Here is a 17,176-nt window from a genome sequence, read left to right as displayed (position 1 = left end):
AGTGTGAAGATACACAACAGTTCTGACTGACCTTTTTAAACAAAGTATTTCACAGATTTTCCCTGTTTTGTTAAATTACCAATCTAGCAAAATCACAAAAAAGTATTAATTTATGTGTTAACCCATAAAAAAAGACCAAAATTGTAAATAATGTCCACGTCAAAAATCTGAATTTTTACAATCCATTCAATACATTTAACAGTAAAATTATGTTCAATGTTCAATGTATGTAAATTTTTTAAAACACTATTCCACGGGCCCCCCTATAGCTCACCTGGTAGAGTGGGCGGCCCATGAACAGGGGCTGTAGTTCCCCGATGCAGCGGTCGTGAGTTCGAATCCCGCTCACGACCCTTTGCTGCAGGTCTGTCCCCATTCTTCTCCCCCCTTTCCTGTCTCCCTCTACTGCACTTAATAAAGGCAAAGGCCAAAAAAAATATATTTAAAAAAAAAAAAAAAAAAACCACTATTCCACAGATATTTAACAGAAAATTGTGTATACTATTATCATACTTAGATGTATCACATATATTTTTATTATTCTGGCAGCAGGGGGTTCAACAAACATTCTGTAAAATACGAGTAGTTTTAGTGATATTTCTGTGTATTTAAAAAAAAAATCTTTAAAACAAAAGAAATAATTGCAAAAAGCTACAGATGTATTTTACAGTGTGGCTGAATGATGTGCATCATATATGCATGCGTGGTCAAACGCCTCAGACACAAGTGTAAGCATGTCAAGTGTGCAGGATTGTGTTTGCTGTGATTGTATTTACTCACACATTCTAATCAGCCTCACTGTGTGGCCAGAACTGTATCCATCCACCACGTGGAAATCACACTGAACATATGTGGATAAGCACAATAGCCACTGGTCTGCTGTTCCCAGTGACAATTCCAACAAAGATTATTCAGACAAGAGCTGCAAATTGCACTGCTGGATTCCATGGTCTATGAATATGTTGCGCATGTCCCTATAGATATTTATACTCATGTAACAGGTCGACTTTACAATGGAGCACTACTTGCATTTGTGATACAAATTTCTGTTGGTTGACAACAACTTTGAAGTACACTGTAAAAGAATAAGGTTTTTTTTTAACATTTTTTGTAACAATTTACTATGGTTCTACAGATTTTTCTCTTTATTGATAAATTACAATAACTGGTAATATCAGAGCAAGAAAGTATTAATTTACATGTTGACTGTAAAAAAATTTTTTTTTTTTTAATTATTAAAAACAAGCCAAAACAGAAGCGTACGTCCACGTGTTCATCGTTTACAGTGTTTGATGATAAAATTACACATTTTTTTACTGTATATCAGCAAAAAGCTTATCATTTTAGAGATATTTGCAATACATAACATGTAGTAAAATCACAGACAAAAAAGGTTTTAATTTAAATACTGACTGTAAAAAAAAATGTAGTAACATCTAAAATCTGTGTGTGTGAGACCATAAAATGACACAGCATTACTGCATTTAAATCAGCTAAAAATATCCATATTTTAAAGATGTTTAGAAGTATTTTCACCATTTTTTAAGCTTTTGAATGCTACAATATTTCATCACATCCTTTACAGATTTTTCTTTTTTAACAGTGTAAGATTTATGGCCAATGAGCCCTTCTGACTGTCTTTCTTTTTCTAAATTCATGACAAAAATATTATTTCATGCATCCCTTTTTTTTCCCCTGCTGCACTGAAAATGAACCAAACCGTGGGCATAATGTTGGGTTGAACTGTGGACTGTTATTATGTGTTATTTTGTGCTGTTCTGTGTACTATCACACCCCTATTATTTATTCGCTGTAACTCGTTTCCTAGTGTACGGTCAATAGAGCACCAACAGGTCAGGCCCTCTGGATCACAATTGGAACAAGTCAATCTAGTTTGAAATGTGTTTTTTTTTTTGCCCTCCTTCACACAAATGCAGAAATATCGAACGAAAAGTGACAGCACCCAGCTCCAAAATGGAGCACAACCCTACAGACTGCTTCAGCGTCTATGTGACTAATTAGGAGGGAGGTGGGGAACATGACGGAGCGACTGATGCTTATTTACAAGCCAGCAGTTGTTGATACATATGCGAATGTGTGCATGTGTCATAAAAACTGTCATAACCTAAATTTGCAGGCTGATGATATTGAGAGACTGTTGACAGTCATGTGTGACCACAGGTGCGACAAAGCATTGACACTCGCAAAGGTGCAAAAGCCAGAGGCGTGACCTTGCAGCCGAGAGGGGTTTTAACAAGACGTCTCACTGCTCGGTGTGGTGCAGGGGCAATAATCCACACTCACACTGCGCATCACCAGGAGATCCAAGGTAACACACATTAGAACATTATCTCAGGCACTCTTGTCACCAGATTTTGCAAGTTGTTTTACAGATATTCCCTGTTTTGTTACACAATCACAGAAAAAAAGCTATATAAATAAAGTTACTAATATTATAACCATAAAATTACTCAAGTTTTTTTTTTTTTGCTGTATTTAATTAGCAAAATATATGATTATTTAATAGATATTTGTAGTAATTTGAAAAACACATGTATATGAAGGGTAGGAAGATGATAAATCATTTTTAAAACTGTCTCAACCTCCAGCACCTGTATAGTTCCTCTTTTAAATGTTTGACTGTAGAATTACCCTATACGTACTGTAACTAAATCCGCTATTGTACAGATGTTTCCTGTTGGTTTTTTTTGTTTGTTTTTTTACAGTATTCCACTGTGTTTGCCATAGTTTTCTGGGACCGTTGGTGGCAGATTTGTACTTCTTTTGTTTCAGTTTTTTTTTTTTTTTAACAGTGTAGTTTTCGTCCTTGCAAACTTGTTCAGTTCAGCTGTGTCAGACTTTTGTTGTGCTTGCTGCTGAAGTAACTAACCCATATACCTAAGGCTTTTTTTACAGTGTATGAGAGAAAGAGATGGGTAACATGGGAAAAGTGTGGGATTTAGCATAGAAAATTCTCTTTTCAGCAGTGCGGTACAGCAAAGGCCCTGTGATCTCTTACTACTTATACAACATGGTCTTCTCAAGCAGTGTACAACCATGTTCAACGCAACGACACAAGACCACCAAGCCAGCTTTGACAGCTACATCCCCAATTGGGCATGATAGGGCTAATCGCTATGCAGCTTTCTCGCTGAGGAGGACCTACATGGGGGGAGTTTTGTCAGGAATAATAAACTCTCCTTGCGTTGTCACACCACTGTTGAGGAGGAAGGTTAAACTTAGAGCTGTCTGTAAAGCTGTCCCTCTGCAGCAGCAGTGCCCTGACTGGGGATCAGCGTAGTGTGGCTTCTGTTGGGCCTCTGGGCCGCACAGCAAAGAGTAGGAGGAGGCAGCGGCGGGGCTCAGCCGGGCGCTAAAGACTTTGACACTAACATAATCACTGATAATTGATTCGGCTGGTGAGGAAGGTTTAACATTAAAGGATAAAAACGGCAGCGGCAGCGGCAGCGGCAGCGGCAGCGGCAGCAGCAGCGCAGCGGCGGCGCCTAATGCGAGCTGATGGGACTGACGCCACCTGTCACACGCCATCTAATCACACGAGGAGACGAGATTCTGAAGACGCGCACACATCATCAAATCACCATCAGCCCCGGACCCGCTCAGCACCCTCAAAGGGGCTTTGATCAGTGGCGGGCCGAGGAAAGAGAGGGGCCATGGAGGCCAAGGGCGGCGGGGAGGAGGAGATGGAGGAAAGATAGAAAAAGAAGACAGGCGTCCTTCGTTATTGCAGGACAACGGCCCTGAGATATCACATGGCAGGACAGAAACAGCAGGCTGTGTCAAAGAAATATTTTAAGAAATGCAAACTAAACTCAACACAGCGCTTGCAGAAAGCTAATCTATTTATTATTATCTGTACATTCGCTTCAGACTTGCAATAAACACAGCGGAGCAGCAGTCAGTTGATATTGCGGTTACAATCCAGCTAATGTTATTCTCATTAGCTTGTAATAAAATGACTACTATTATACCATAATAATCTGCCAACTGCTTGTTATTGTAAACTGCCAACCTGAGGGAAAGACTCATAAATCTGAGGTCGTTCTCGTTCTTCAGAGGTAATAAAGACATTTTTAACCTGTTTCACTTGCGATTTGAGCAGACCCTTGTTTCTTAACATTACAAAACATGCGAGCGCCATTTCTAGTGAACCTCACAGCTTTGTTATTAACGTGTAATGGAGACACATGAGGTAAGTCTAGTAGCGGTGACTGGGGTGTGCCTATTTGCTGAGTGAACTGATGAAGACGGAGGGCTCCCTGTAGCCTTACAGTCAGAGCACTGATAAATTGGCCAGCCTCCACCCTTTCCCCAACTGCAGGAAGGATGTGTGCGCGCATGAGAATCAGTATGGACGCCTGCTAGACTGAAACTGACAACATTAAGTGGCAGTGCAACCGTTTTCATGAACACAGAGGAGCAGGAAGGCCTCCTGTATGTCACCACAAAGGAGCCAGTCGGACTATCTGTCCTCCACAACAGCAGACTCCTCAAATTAAAGGTTGCTCAGTACAAACAGTACGAGACAGACAGACAAGCACACATTTCCACCTGCAGACGTAAACACACATCACCTCATGTCGAAAACGGTTGGTGGGGGGATCAAAGATTTTACAGATGTTTAACAGAACCATAGGAGCTCCTGCATGGGTCAGATATCTAACAGAGACGTAAGGGAGGAAACCGTGAGGCTGAGAGGTGGGGGGGAAAAAGGTAGTAATGGCAAATAAGAGATGGAAAGGGGACCGGAGAGAGCCGCAGGCTGAAGGCAGCGGGGAGAGAAGAGGAAGACTGGGATGATGAGCAAGTGAGAAAATGTAAATGAGAAGCTGCCGAGCAAAAGGGGAAAAGAGAGGAGAGAAAAACGTAAGAGATTACTATAGGAACTGTTGGAGGAGAATCTGGAAAGCAGAACAAAGCTGACAATGAAAAAAGTGTGGCGTGGCGGGAGGGTGTGTGGTGGGGTGGAGGGGGGTGGAAACAGCAAAGCAAGAGACACGAGGAGCATGCATCACGCAGCCTTTTGCTGTTAAAATGGGCCGCATGCTTCCTTATCCGTCCTTCAACACGTAGTGCAGTCAGTATCACAGTGCAATATGCTCCCAGAAAGAAAATGCGAAAGCCACGAAAAATGAAAAGATGAAGAGAGGTAGGAACAAAGAGAGAGAGGTATAATAAAAGGACAGAGATGGTCCCCAGAGAGGAGAACCATGGCATCTGTTTGTCACAAGCCAGGACCACAGGGAGGATGAAGCGGAGGAATGCAGCTCCTCATTTCAGTCTCGCGGCTCCCTGGCTGTCTTCCATAAGCAGCTGGAGGCTAAACTTAAGCTCCAGCAGCAGCCACAGGGGAGGGAGGAAAGGCCTTGGGAACGGGTCATCCACAATCGCCAACCAAAACAAAACTCAGGGACGCACATCTGCATCATTAGCAGACCAGCCCAGAGTCTCCTGATGCACAGCAGTTCACTCAGAAACGTGGCCACCACAGTCCCTGTGCACACAATCATCCTCTGCACAATCGCCACAGCGATGCCGGCCTCTTCTTCATGAATATTCATCCGCCTCATTAACACTCAAGTGGGGAAACACAGCATATTGCGAGAGACTCCCGTTACTTGGAGAGAGAGTTAAAGGCGGGAGAGGAATAGGGGAAGAAGAGATGGGACACATGGTGACTGTAGAGGAAGCAAAGGGGAAGAGACAGCGAGTAAGAGGCAAAGCCTGCGCGTCTTTGCCAGCAAACTTTTTTGAATCTCAAGAGTGGAAGAGGAAAAATGTCCTATATTGTTCCGGGAGCTGATACTCTCCCGTCGCTTTTCCTTATGAAGCCAGATAGGGCAGAATGAAAGCAGCGTCAGCAGCAGGGACAGCACAGCGGGAGCACAGGCTGGGAATTACAGACCATTTTACCCTGTAAATCCTCCAGCAATAAAGGCTTTAAAACAGCTGCAATTTCTCCACTAATGTCTGGCTGTTCACAGTAACTGCTCAACTATAGGGGATATGTGTGAATACACCTGAACGCAAGGTGCAGCTGTACCGACACTCCTGCAACCCCCCCATCCTTGTTGAGTAACAAAACACTCTTGCAGACGTTCAAAGCCGGGCTGTCTCGAACACAGACACCAAGTCTGTCAGTCCACTCAGTCACACTCTTTCTCACTGAGCAACTTGCCAATAGACACCCACGCAAACACATACTACCACACAAAGAGAGAGGATTATTTTCTCTTTATGTTGTAATGCTAGTGAATCTCTTAGCAGGAACTGCCAAGAGGGGAAATCTTCCATCCTGCAGCTGTGTCCTCAGAGAGACTCTGGAAACTGCAGAAACAGAAGGCTCTATTTCCTTGACTCTTTTCTCTGTGGCTTTGGTGACAGAAACAGCTGGCCACTCGGGAAGGAGGAGTTGAGGCAAAGTCGGGCGATGGCCAAAATTTTGCCCCACCAGAGTCGCTCTTGTCCTTTAAAGGGCACTGACAAAACCTGCGGTACCATAATTGGACCAGGTCTCTGGAAATCAATACTGCTGCTTACATGAGGGGCCTCCACCAAAGCTATTTCATATTCCACCTTCCATACGCTGTTTCTGACAAAAAACAACCCCTCAATTTCAGAACAGTATGAACTATCGATTTCACAGCCACAATTCTTACTCTTCCTCCGCCTCCTCCTGTCCCCTTTCTTTTTCAGTCCCCACCCTTGACATGCACCTCCTTTCCTGCTGTCTGTTACGGGAAAACAAGTGTTTTCTATTGGAAGGCTTTGATGTTTGCAATAAATAGAAAAACGTTGATTACAGCCTAAATAACTTAAAATTTGTATGCAAATATCTGCATGTGAGAACTATCCTTGAAGCAACAGTTGTATTTTTTTTTAATTAAATCTAGGTGTAATATTTTTCCCCCCACATTTAACACCTAAACTGGTCCGGACCTCTCTTCAATTTTAGGCATAACACATGAAAAAAAAAATCTGTCTCAAATGGATCTGGTAATCAAACTAGAACCCCACCAATATTGGATGCTGATACTAATTCAAAATATCCATCCATCCATCCGTCCATTATCTATACACCGCTTAATCCTCACTAGGGTCGCGGGGGGCTGGAGTCTATCCCAGCCTATTAGGGCGAAGGCAGGGGACACCTGGACAGGTCACCAGTCTATCACAGGGCTACACTTAGAGACAGACAACAAAGCACACTCACATTCACACCTACAGACAATTTAGAATCACCAATTAACCTCAGCATGTTTTTGGACTGTGGGAGGAAGCCAGAGAACCTGGAGAGAACCCACGCTGCACGGGGAGAACATGCAAACTCCATGCAGAAAGATCCCGGGTGTCCGAATTGGGGCACAAACCAGCGACCTTCTTGCTGCGAGGCAACAATGCTAACCACTGAGCCACCTTGCAGCCCTAATTCAAAATATATTCAAAATATATTAACCAATAAGGCAGAAGGCGAAGGATCCGTATGTCAGAAAATCCATCGTACATTAGCTGTAGTGCCGGGTTGTGCCACCAGGTGGAGCCTCTTACTATTTAACACTGCAGCAACCTATAAAGGCAGCAAACAGATAGCATTGTTGGATTTTAGCTGGTAAAAAGCCACTGTGACAAAGTCTTCTGTGATGTTTAATGCCACTGATGCTAAGACAGTGTCACTGTGGTCTCATGCCTGATACCACTGGAACAGCCATGTCACCTGACAGTTGAAGTGGCTGATGTCACATGACCAGTCAAAGCAGCTGTTTCAGGACACAGACTGATGTCCATCGAGTTCATTTTGTGGTAACGATATATTCATTATTAATTGATAAGGCTGATAATAATAAAGAAATTTGCATCCCTTTATTCTAAAAAACTGCAAAGCATAAATTGTGTGCACCAAACAGATTTAGTAAAAACTAAAAATTCTGTGTTCAACAATGCAACCATGAAGCTATCACTGACTTCGCTACAACCAAAAGTTAAATGACAAACATTCAGGGACTTTTCAGCTGAACTCCAGGCAATGTTTACACAGAGCAAAGAGGAAACCGCTATAGAAACAAACTAAAAATCTAAGTAGTATATCTATAGTTTAATCAAAAACTTTTTCCCCCTTTCCAGCAAAGTATTTCACAAACTAATTAGCAACTTAAAATGAAGACTCTACACCACTATCAGCTGTAACATGTACTCTGCTACATGTGTTGCAGACAGGGCGGAGAGGACTGTAAATAACGGAGTTGAAATAAAAATAATTTAAGTACTCATATTGCGCATATCAGACAGCATTTATACCAATACTGATATATCTGATGGGTCAATACGGGCCGATAGTATCAGCTCACTTGGTTGGGCTTTACATCAAACTATTAGGATGGTTCACGGTTTTCTACGATTAAATGCCAGATAGTATCAGCAAAACTAGATCTGACTTTTAACCAACCAACTGTGTTGTCATTAATTCATATTCAGGCAGCTTCCCTGGGTCATAAGTTTTGCTGAGCAGCCTGGCAGAGACCAGGGACGTGGCCAGTTCAACTCGCAGGTCCAAAGTCAGCATGCATGCATGATTTAAATACATCTAAATGGCCAATGGCGAGAGACCTGGCTCGTGTCAGGCTTCAAGACAGAAGCCGTATATAATGTACAGTGGGAAAAGCAGAAGATGAGGCTTTATATTAGAGTGAGGAATAGCTTGGCTTGTCTTTAAGATTACTTTTCCTCTTAAAACATTCACTTCATCTGTGTCACTCCTGCTCCCTACTTGTTATTGGAAAATAGCTCTGTGCAACAGCGGTGGAAAACCATTCGATGCCGGCCCTGTCTGCATCAGTCACACGCTGACACACACATACACAGAAAATACATTTCATCCTCCATATCCGAAACAGCCAATAGCACTGGCAGGCATTTGCGACCCCAATCCATATTTCAATTTCCCTCCTCTCATGCAAACTAATTCAATACTTGTTGCCTTCCCTCACAAGCGATCAGCAATGTGAGAAATGAGCTTCTTCTCATGTTGCATCTATAAAAGGCCCAATCAGAGACATTTCTGAGTGGGCTTCTGCCTATATCAATTATATCTTAGTAGGCCTGCACACAGGCAGATTCTTGGAAGTAGTATCGGACGACAGAAAATCAATGCTACAACTGCACCGCACTGTAATACAAAAAGCATTTTCTGTATTGAGAACGCACTCAAACCACATTAGCTACCTTTAAAACCCATACTTTACACCGCACAGTCTGTGCTTGTATCAAGCGCTTAACTACTCATATTTTTAAACTGATTAAATAAACATTAAGCGTCGATGAGTCAGTGGAAAAAGGAGCTCAAATATGATGTATCTTTATTTTGATTTTTTTCTTACATTATTTTTATACCATTCATCAGGTTTTTTTTTTTGAACTTCACAAAGCCAGAAACAGAAAGCTGTGGGCTGTGATGCCATCGGCCAACACTTTTTGGAGTTGATCCAACAGCACAGCTCAGGAGACAACTGGCTTTAGGGGAATTTATGTATATTCTTTTAATCAGGCTCATTAGTGGCAAAAAACCCCATTCATTCCTGACGAATGAATGATTTTCAATGGCTCTCTTTTTCCTCACTAACTATGATTTGATGTGCTGACTGCTGTAGCATTTTACACCGAGACACCAGAGAACAGATTTGCACATTTTGACATCTCCCCCTGCAAAGCAATTTCCCCAAAAAGCACGTAGGCAAATATGAGTGTAAATACATAGAATACAGTGCAAAAAGAAGACTGAGAAAATGGTGCAGTGCAGAAACATTTTTTTGTAAATTCACCAAACTCTTCCAGTTAACCTCACTGTTCACTCGATACCAGTGTGGTGGACAGTGTTTTATTGATCTTTACAGTCACTACAATTCACTGCCAACGCACTCTGATCGTGAAAATACACAAGTATGTGTATACCCACTGGATGTTGTTTAAACGGGCAAAGACGAACAGCGACTCAAACTCAGGAGTACTCTTTGCCCATGTAAAGGGAGAAGCAAGCAGGTAATAGCGACAAATTTAGGGGCTTAAACAGCGACAGCTTTACGATGCCTGAGCGGCCTCTATGACTCCATTCCTGTCAGATTCTATTAGCTTGGCCTCCACCGTGTGTTTCGATTGGCTCTTGGCCGATTCCCAGCAGTTACAGAAGCACCTCCCGTAAATAAACCAAATGGCTGCATCTTGTAGTGTATAAAGAGGGGGGCTCTGGGCAACTGGCCGCTTGTGTGTAAAGAAAATCTGACAGAGTGTTTGAATAGTTTATATACAGCGCCGAGCTGAGTGGACACAGTCGGCTAGAGGGGGAGCTCGACACACATCATTGTAAGAGTTTAAATTTGACTAGTGTTTAAGGCGAATACAAGCAGCCAGGCGAGAAAAGCACTTTTAAATCAAGACAAGTGGTCTCATTCCAGTCCACGCACACACTCCGATAAACAAAGAAAAAGTGTGTGTATCTGCCAGCTGCCAGGTGGAAGTCTATGGAAAGGCCACCTGTCTAATAACCACTTTTGATGCATACAGCTCAGCAATATGAAACAGAGCATCTGGCCTGTCCCCTCCAAACTCATCTTGTTAACAGCCTGATCTGTGTTCCTCTTACACTAAATTTATTTGGGTGGTTCATCCAAATAGGTTTTCCCCCTCGAAATACATAATTTTGTGTTCATAAATTCTGCTTTTCAGGGCTTGTGATTGCAACACAGTTTAGCCACAGACTCTCAACTGCCACATGTCTGCTGGATATTTTTATAAAGAGCACACAGAGTTTCCCCTCAGCGCGAGAATTTATTGGTTATTGACCAAAAAAATGAGAATCGCTTGAACTATTTTATAACCAAGTCACTTGTTCTTTATAAACAAAAAGACCCCAAGAGTAAAATGAAATGGAATAATAAATTCTAGTAACAATTATTAAAATGCAATGCTTGACATGCTGCAGCGAAATTAGTTTTTTTATGGCTTTGAAATGGCTTTTGAAAAACAGCTGAAAATAATACATTTCATTGTACAGATAAAAACATACTGAACCAGCATGCTGAAAGAAGAAAGGCCGCCAGGGCTGTTTGCACAACAAAGTGACAATCAGTGTTACTTTGAATTTTGAAAGAGGAAATATGGGCAGAATATAAAAAGGCACATAAAGTATTTCTTAATAACAGCAATACTGTAATGAGTAGTAAATCTCAGCTGCATATATTCAAATAACCCTCACAAATGCTGGCACATAGCTGGCATTTTAACCTCTCAGAGCAGAGCAGAGGTGTAATTAATACTATTAACAATGACTCTGCACATTTATCACAGTGGAGCAGAACTTATGGCAAGCTTCTTAACATTTAATGGCTGGACTGGATATGTATTCCACATCCGACAAATGACATCTCTTTTACTGTGTATAGGGAAACTCATTACAAATATTCACAATTCAGCTGCAAATATCCACGAACTGAATTGCATTTATTTATGATGAGATGTAATTGCAGCTTCAGATATGTGCAGTTCAGTTCTGACGAGTCATAAGTCTAGTTCAAGATACCTTTAAATACCCTATATTGACGATATCTATGGTGTCCTTTCTTAATTTAAGTTTTAACTTGTCGGAATGATGTGGTAAAAAACTCAAACCTGAATTATACACTGTAAAAAAAAAAATCTGAAAAAACACATTTAACACTTTTTAAAAAGTGCCAGAATACTGTAAAGTTCAAAAACTGTAAAAAAAAAAAAAAAAAAAAAATTAAATTAAAAAAACAATGATAATAACTGTAATTACCTGGAAAACAAATGTATTTTTAGCCAATTTTAGCTAAGCTTAAAATTACATATTGTTAGCGATCTTTTCCTCCACTGGGCTGAGATTGGTTCTGCTAATACTGTTTAAATGCTTTGTTTGATTATGATACTATGGGATGCCTTTCATGAGCTGCATCACGCACAACGGTTTGGATGAGTCCTAATGACATTTGAGATATCAGCAACTATTATTCTGACTAGTCAAAACTGAATTACAGATATCGCACACTGTCAGAAAGACCTTATAGATATCCTGTCACGGTGTAATTACGACTAATCAAAATGATGTTGTTCATGTCTGTAATTTGGATTCTGGATACTCAGCTATTAAATTAAATGCCAAAAGCACTGTCAGGGTCTTGAAACGAGCAAATCAAAATGGACTGCAGTCATGGTTAGCATGATTAATTACACCTGTAGTTCTCCTGCCATGTCGTATCAAAATGTCTGCCTCGTCTTTACTGTCGCTTCCATTTTTGCTGATGCTCAACAGCTGCTGAACGTTCTGCATGGAGGCGAACCCAACCACTGCTCCACAGCGGCACACCTGACCCTCAGACCGAGCCTTGTAGGTGGACACCCGTTTCATTTCTGCAGGCACATTATGTTTGTTCAGCTACAGCCTGCAAATTTGCATGGTCGGCGAATGGAGGCAGTTATTGTTCCTATACATCTTGTTCTTATTACAGCCACCATCACTCATTTGTGCACAATAGTTCAGCATTGCTCCGATCTGTTGCTTTATTGTCCACTTCTCTACAGCCTCTATTCAAATGAATGCGTCAGCCTTTTACTGATCACGACACGCCTGAAACACTCAAACATCTCACTTCACAGCATGTTGCACTGACAGCAACCTACAAGTGAGTGTTAACAAAACAAAAGAAGTGGTCACTGGCACATCAAACACAGACTAGATAAATGTCGAACTGGTTGACAGCTTCCAGACTCTCCACAGACGGGAAAAAAATCATTTTTGACCAACTACCACCGTTATTAAAAAATGATGCGAGCAAAGCCTTCTTCTGCAAACTTTTTCTGTTGCCCCCAACCTTATTAAAGTTTAATTCAACTGGTCTCCCTACACTTCTCAGACTTCACTAACAGAGCCATCAGATGCTTAGCACGAGTATGTGCCTGTGTACGTATAAGTCTACTTCTTGTGCTTGTCTATGTGTCTTCTTCTTTTCCTGTGAATTCTGAACACAAAATCCCCGCACAATAAAGACTCTGTGTCTTCTTATGAGACACAGTGCTATCACATTCTTCTTGTTGTTGAGAGTGAGATAATTTCTTGGACTGTGAGCTACTGTGGCTGAAGCGACTGAAGTGATGACAGCTGTCGCACAAAACTGTTTGCGTGATGAGCTTGAATCTGCAGCGTGTTTGCAGCTTGAGAGGCAGAAGATGCTTTTTTTTTTTTATTATCATTTTGTGGATGAAGCCGCGATTTAATAACGTTTAAATTACGTGAACAAACTTTTACACCAAAACAAGTCAGGAATCCCTCTTTCCCGACAGCTATGTGAGGAATCTGTGCGACAGCATGAGGGGAAGAGAAAAATGTGCAAGAGTTATCTTTGTGGTTCAAATATTTTCACGATAGACTCTTCTGAATCAAACAAGACTCCCATTCAGAGCATTTCTGAACTCCCACATGCCTTCTTGCTCACGCATACAATTCCAGCACATCTGAGCATGAAACTCTGGAGGACAAACCAGCTGAATTTTCAGCATGCACTGAGAAGAGCTTAAACCACACAGTGTTGTGGTACATGTCCACAGGATCGGTCATTGTCTATGCAGCACATTCCGGTAGCAGAGTCCCGCTTTCGAGAGACAGGCTGTCATGTCGGCTGCTTCTCCTCTTCATAAAATTGAGGTCTAGGCCACTTCATGGAAATCAGGGGCATCCAAGTGCCACTCGCCGCATCTGGAAACTCCCAGCAAACTTTTAAACTGTTATCAAAGAAAACAATTGTTGTTGAAGACAGATCCAGCAACTGCATAGCTTGTTTCCCACCTTACATATTTTCAGACACACATTGTTACGATTTTTTTTCGGAATATAATTAAAATAGTTCCAATAAGGTGCTATGTTGGTCTCGTTTTAATTCCAGGAGCAGACAGTGCACAAGTAAAGCACTCATCATATCAAATTTGGCCAATATTTGCATGACTGTCAGAAGATGGAGCCTGGATTTGTTTCCTGGAGAGCACCTGTCAGTTATTTATCGTGACACTGCTTAGTCAGACACCCATCAAGTATCCAATACCGGGAAGCTGCATGATCTCTCACGTCAAAAAACACCCCAATTGACACATAACATTACACAAGTGTCATACTTTCCACTTCCACGAGTACTGGAAGGTTTGTAGGGATCTGCAGACATCTGTGTGCAGACAAATATGTAGGTCCACAAGGCGATTGTGCACAAGGGCAGTAGTGCACATGCTCAGAAATAGTCTGCACGTGTGGAATATGTGTATGACGATCTACTGTACATATATAGAACCTCCAAGTAGACTAGAAAGTTGCATGAGGTCAGTCTTACACTTTCTGTGCCCACAAATGTCTTCATATTCCCAAATACACAAGAGTGTGCATGGACCACTGTGCAGCCCAACATTTGTGTCAACTAAGCCACAAATTGAGCAGTTGTGTGAGAGCTTGGTGGTTGTGATGCTGATGTATTGTGCACATATGGAGCACAGTCCTCAAGGTGAGCTTCTAGTGGACTATAAAGTACTATAACAACATCATGTATTCATGGCGTCTGCAGAGGGAGTAAAATCAAGGCTTTAATAACAACAGCAACTACACATCCATGATGTCCACAATTGTCTGTGAGAATGTCCAGAAGGGAGTAAAATAAAGACCTTACATTGCCAAATAGAGCTTTCAAGAGCATCTGTTCTTCCTCATTACTACTCAATAAATAAGAACTGAGAACTAGTGCAGCACAATATATTGTTTTCAACACAATACGAAATTATGTTCAACAAACTACATTGAGTTAGGGGGCGAGCTGTTCCTCTGCAGGCAAAGATATACTTAATCTTCTGTTTTAGTCGTAAGAAATTGTTCATGTATGTTCAGATAGAGGAGGGGACTTGAAATCCTGAAGTCAAGGTGAAAAAAATTAAGTTAATGTTAAGCTACCTCAATTTAAATTAAATGAACTAACGTGGTAATTTAAGTTTAAATGACACAATATTAAGATGATGCAATTTGCAACATTATTATGTGAAGCTAACACATCAAAACATATCTGCAGCTTAAATAGTTTATATAAATCAGTATACTCGACGTGTCACTTTGTGCCAGTGCATTTATGTAAGTGGTGGAAACAGGTTACTTTTAAGAAGTTTCCACAAAGCATGACAAGAAAAAAAAAGCATCAGATTCTCAGATCTGTGAAGTTAAATTATCACATGTAATTGACTGTTTATGTGAAATGACTGTCAGCTATAAAACGGTCACTGTTGAATTTATTATCAATAACTATTAAGAATCCCTTAGTCGGCTGAGTATTTCAGTTCAAGTAATAGGTACCTTTGATATGCTAAATTACATTTAGGTGATTCAATGAAATAAAAAGTAGTAGCTGTGTGTCAAAGTCACACATGTGGATGTCACGCAGTTTTCTCATCACTTTCTCTGCAGCTTCTAATTTCTTTATGACTACTTTTCTTGCAACCATCTTGCAGAGGCAGCGTTGGGACCTCTGCCTGCATTGCAGTAGCCTTTGTGCTGGACTCTTAACTCAGCGTTCAGATGCTCTCTGGCAGTGAAACCTGCAGCTGTCCTGCACTGCGCAGGGAGAAGCAACAGAGGGGGGAAAGCTGCGCTCACTATTTGGCAGGATGCTCGGGGCTGAGCCGGAGGATACGGCACAACATGCTTTATCACTGCGGACTCACTATTTAGCATGTGCCCGTGGAAATTTTCACACTGATAATTTTTGCCGTGACAAGCACATTCTGGCGGCAGTCCTCGGCGCCGCACGGAAAATGACAAAAATCAGCCGAAAAGTAGAACATAAAGACGGAGAGCGTAAATAAACAGCGCTGAGCCGTTACTAACCTGCTAACATTAGCCTGCTAGCGGCTAATATTTAAGCTCTGGAAAAGTGCTTCCAGCGTCAAATCACGGCCAAACTTCAAACGTACGCTACTGCTGGGGACATATGAAAAGGTACAAGCGACAAGTGGAAAAAGAGGTCATTTTGAAGCTTTAAAACTCACCTTTTTTCCGCAGTTCCGAGAAAAGAGATGAAGGATTTTTGACAAGAGCTGTCACTGCTCTTCCGGGTTAGGCGGTGACGTGTGCAGACGCCCAATAAGAGACTGGCCATGCTGGGATTGTTTTGGTTCTGCACACTGGCTGCTACACTGGCAGCTATTCATCCTTTCCTTAAATAATCACATCTTTTCAAATCCATCCCACTTATTGTCACTCATGATGAAACAGCGGTTAGTTTACACGACTTTCTGTTTGTTGGTTCTGTTTTGTTTGCTTTTTTTCTGTGATTTTTTTTTTTTTTAATTGCTTCTTTTTTTTACTGTAATATGAAGTCATGCACCTCTAAGGATACAGCACAGCCAGAAGTAGACAGTGCATATAGAGAGAAAATAAATAAATATTACAAATAATATAAATAAAATAAAAAATAAAATAATAATAATAATAATGTTTTCTGTGCAGCATAACAAAGTTATCACGCCATAAATCATAACTAAAGAAAAATAAAAGTGGACATGTTGTTTCCAGGTTTTTTGTTGTTGTTTTTGCTTTGTTTTTGTTAAATGAAGAAAATCACTACTTTACAGGAACCACAATTTTTTTTAAAAATAAATAAATAAAAAATAGGAAGAACAATCATAATCATAATAATCATAATCTGGACTTTTTGGCACAACCAAGCTACCATGACTGGCAAAGCTGCAACTATCAATTATGTGACAAAAATTCAGGGATTTTTCTGCTGGAAGTGTTTACACAAAGCAGAGAAGGGACAAGTTGGAAAACAAGCAAAAAATGTAAACTATTTATAGCATGTAGTCTACATTTTTTTGAATTTGATTATATATTTGAGAAAATTATTAAATTATACAAAATAAATAAATAAATAAAAGCAACATGTCTCACATTTTTCCAAATGCCCACAGTTGTTAACCATACTTAAGAAAAAAATAAATCCACAACTTACATTTTTACAATCCCAAGGTGTTTTTCACACAACTCTGCACATCAGCTCTCGACAGATATGCTGACTATATCTTCAAATGAATTGCTGACAACTTGTTTGACTGCCTACAGTTTCTG

The 17,176-nt window shown here is 40.9% G+C and overlaps 1 protein-coding gene across 2 annotated transcripts in view; it reads right to left on the bottom strand.

Annotated features, from left to right (window-relative positions):
• The window catches only part of spop (speckle type BTB/POZ protein), a 124,643-nt gene extending 108,466 nt beyond the window's left edge, over window positions 1-16,177 (bottom strand). For both annotated transcript variants that reach the window (XM_008281934.1, XM_008281935.1), the window contains exon 1: window positions 16,096-16,177. The gene's annotated coding sequence lies outside the window, so the exon portion shown is untranslated. The remainder of the gene's footprint in view (window positions 1-16,095) is intronic.
• Window positions 16,178-17,176: the final 999 nt, after the last annotated feature.

Source organism: Stegastes partitus, unplaced genomic scaffold, assembly GCF_000690725.1.
Source record: "Stegastes partitus isolate 25-593 unplaced genomic scaffold, Stegastes_partitus-1.0.2 Scaffold251, whole genome shotgun sequence".
In the NCBI taxonomy this organism is placed as follows: Eukaryota; Metazoa; Chordata; class Actinopteri; family Pomacentridae; genus Stegastes; species Stegastes partitus.
The sequence above is the reverse complement of the archived record's forward strand: the minus strand, read 5'-3'. Positions and strand labels throughout refer to the sequence as shown.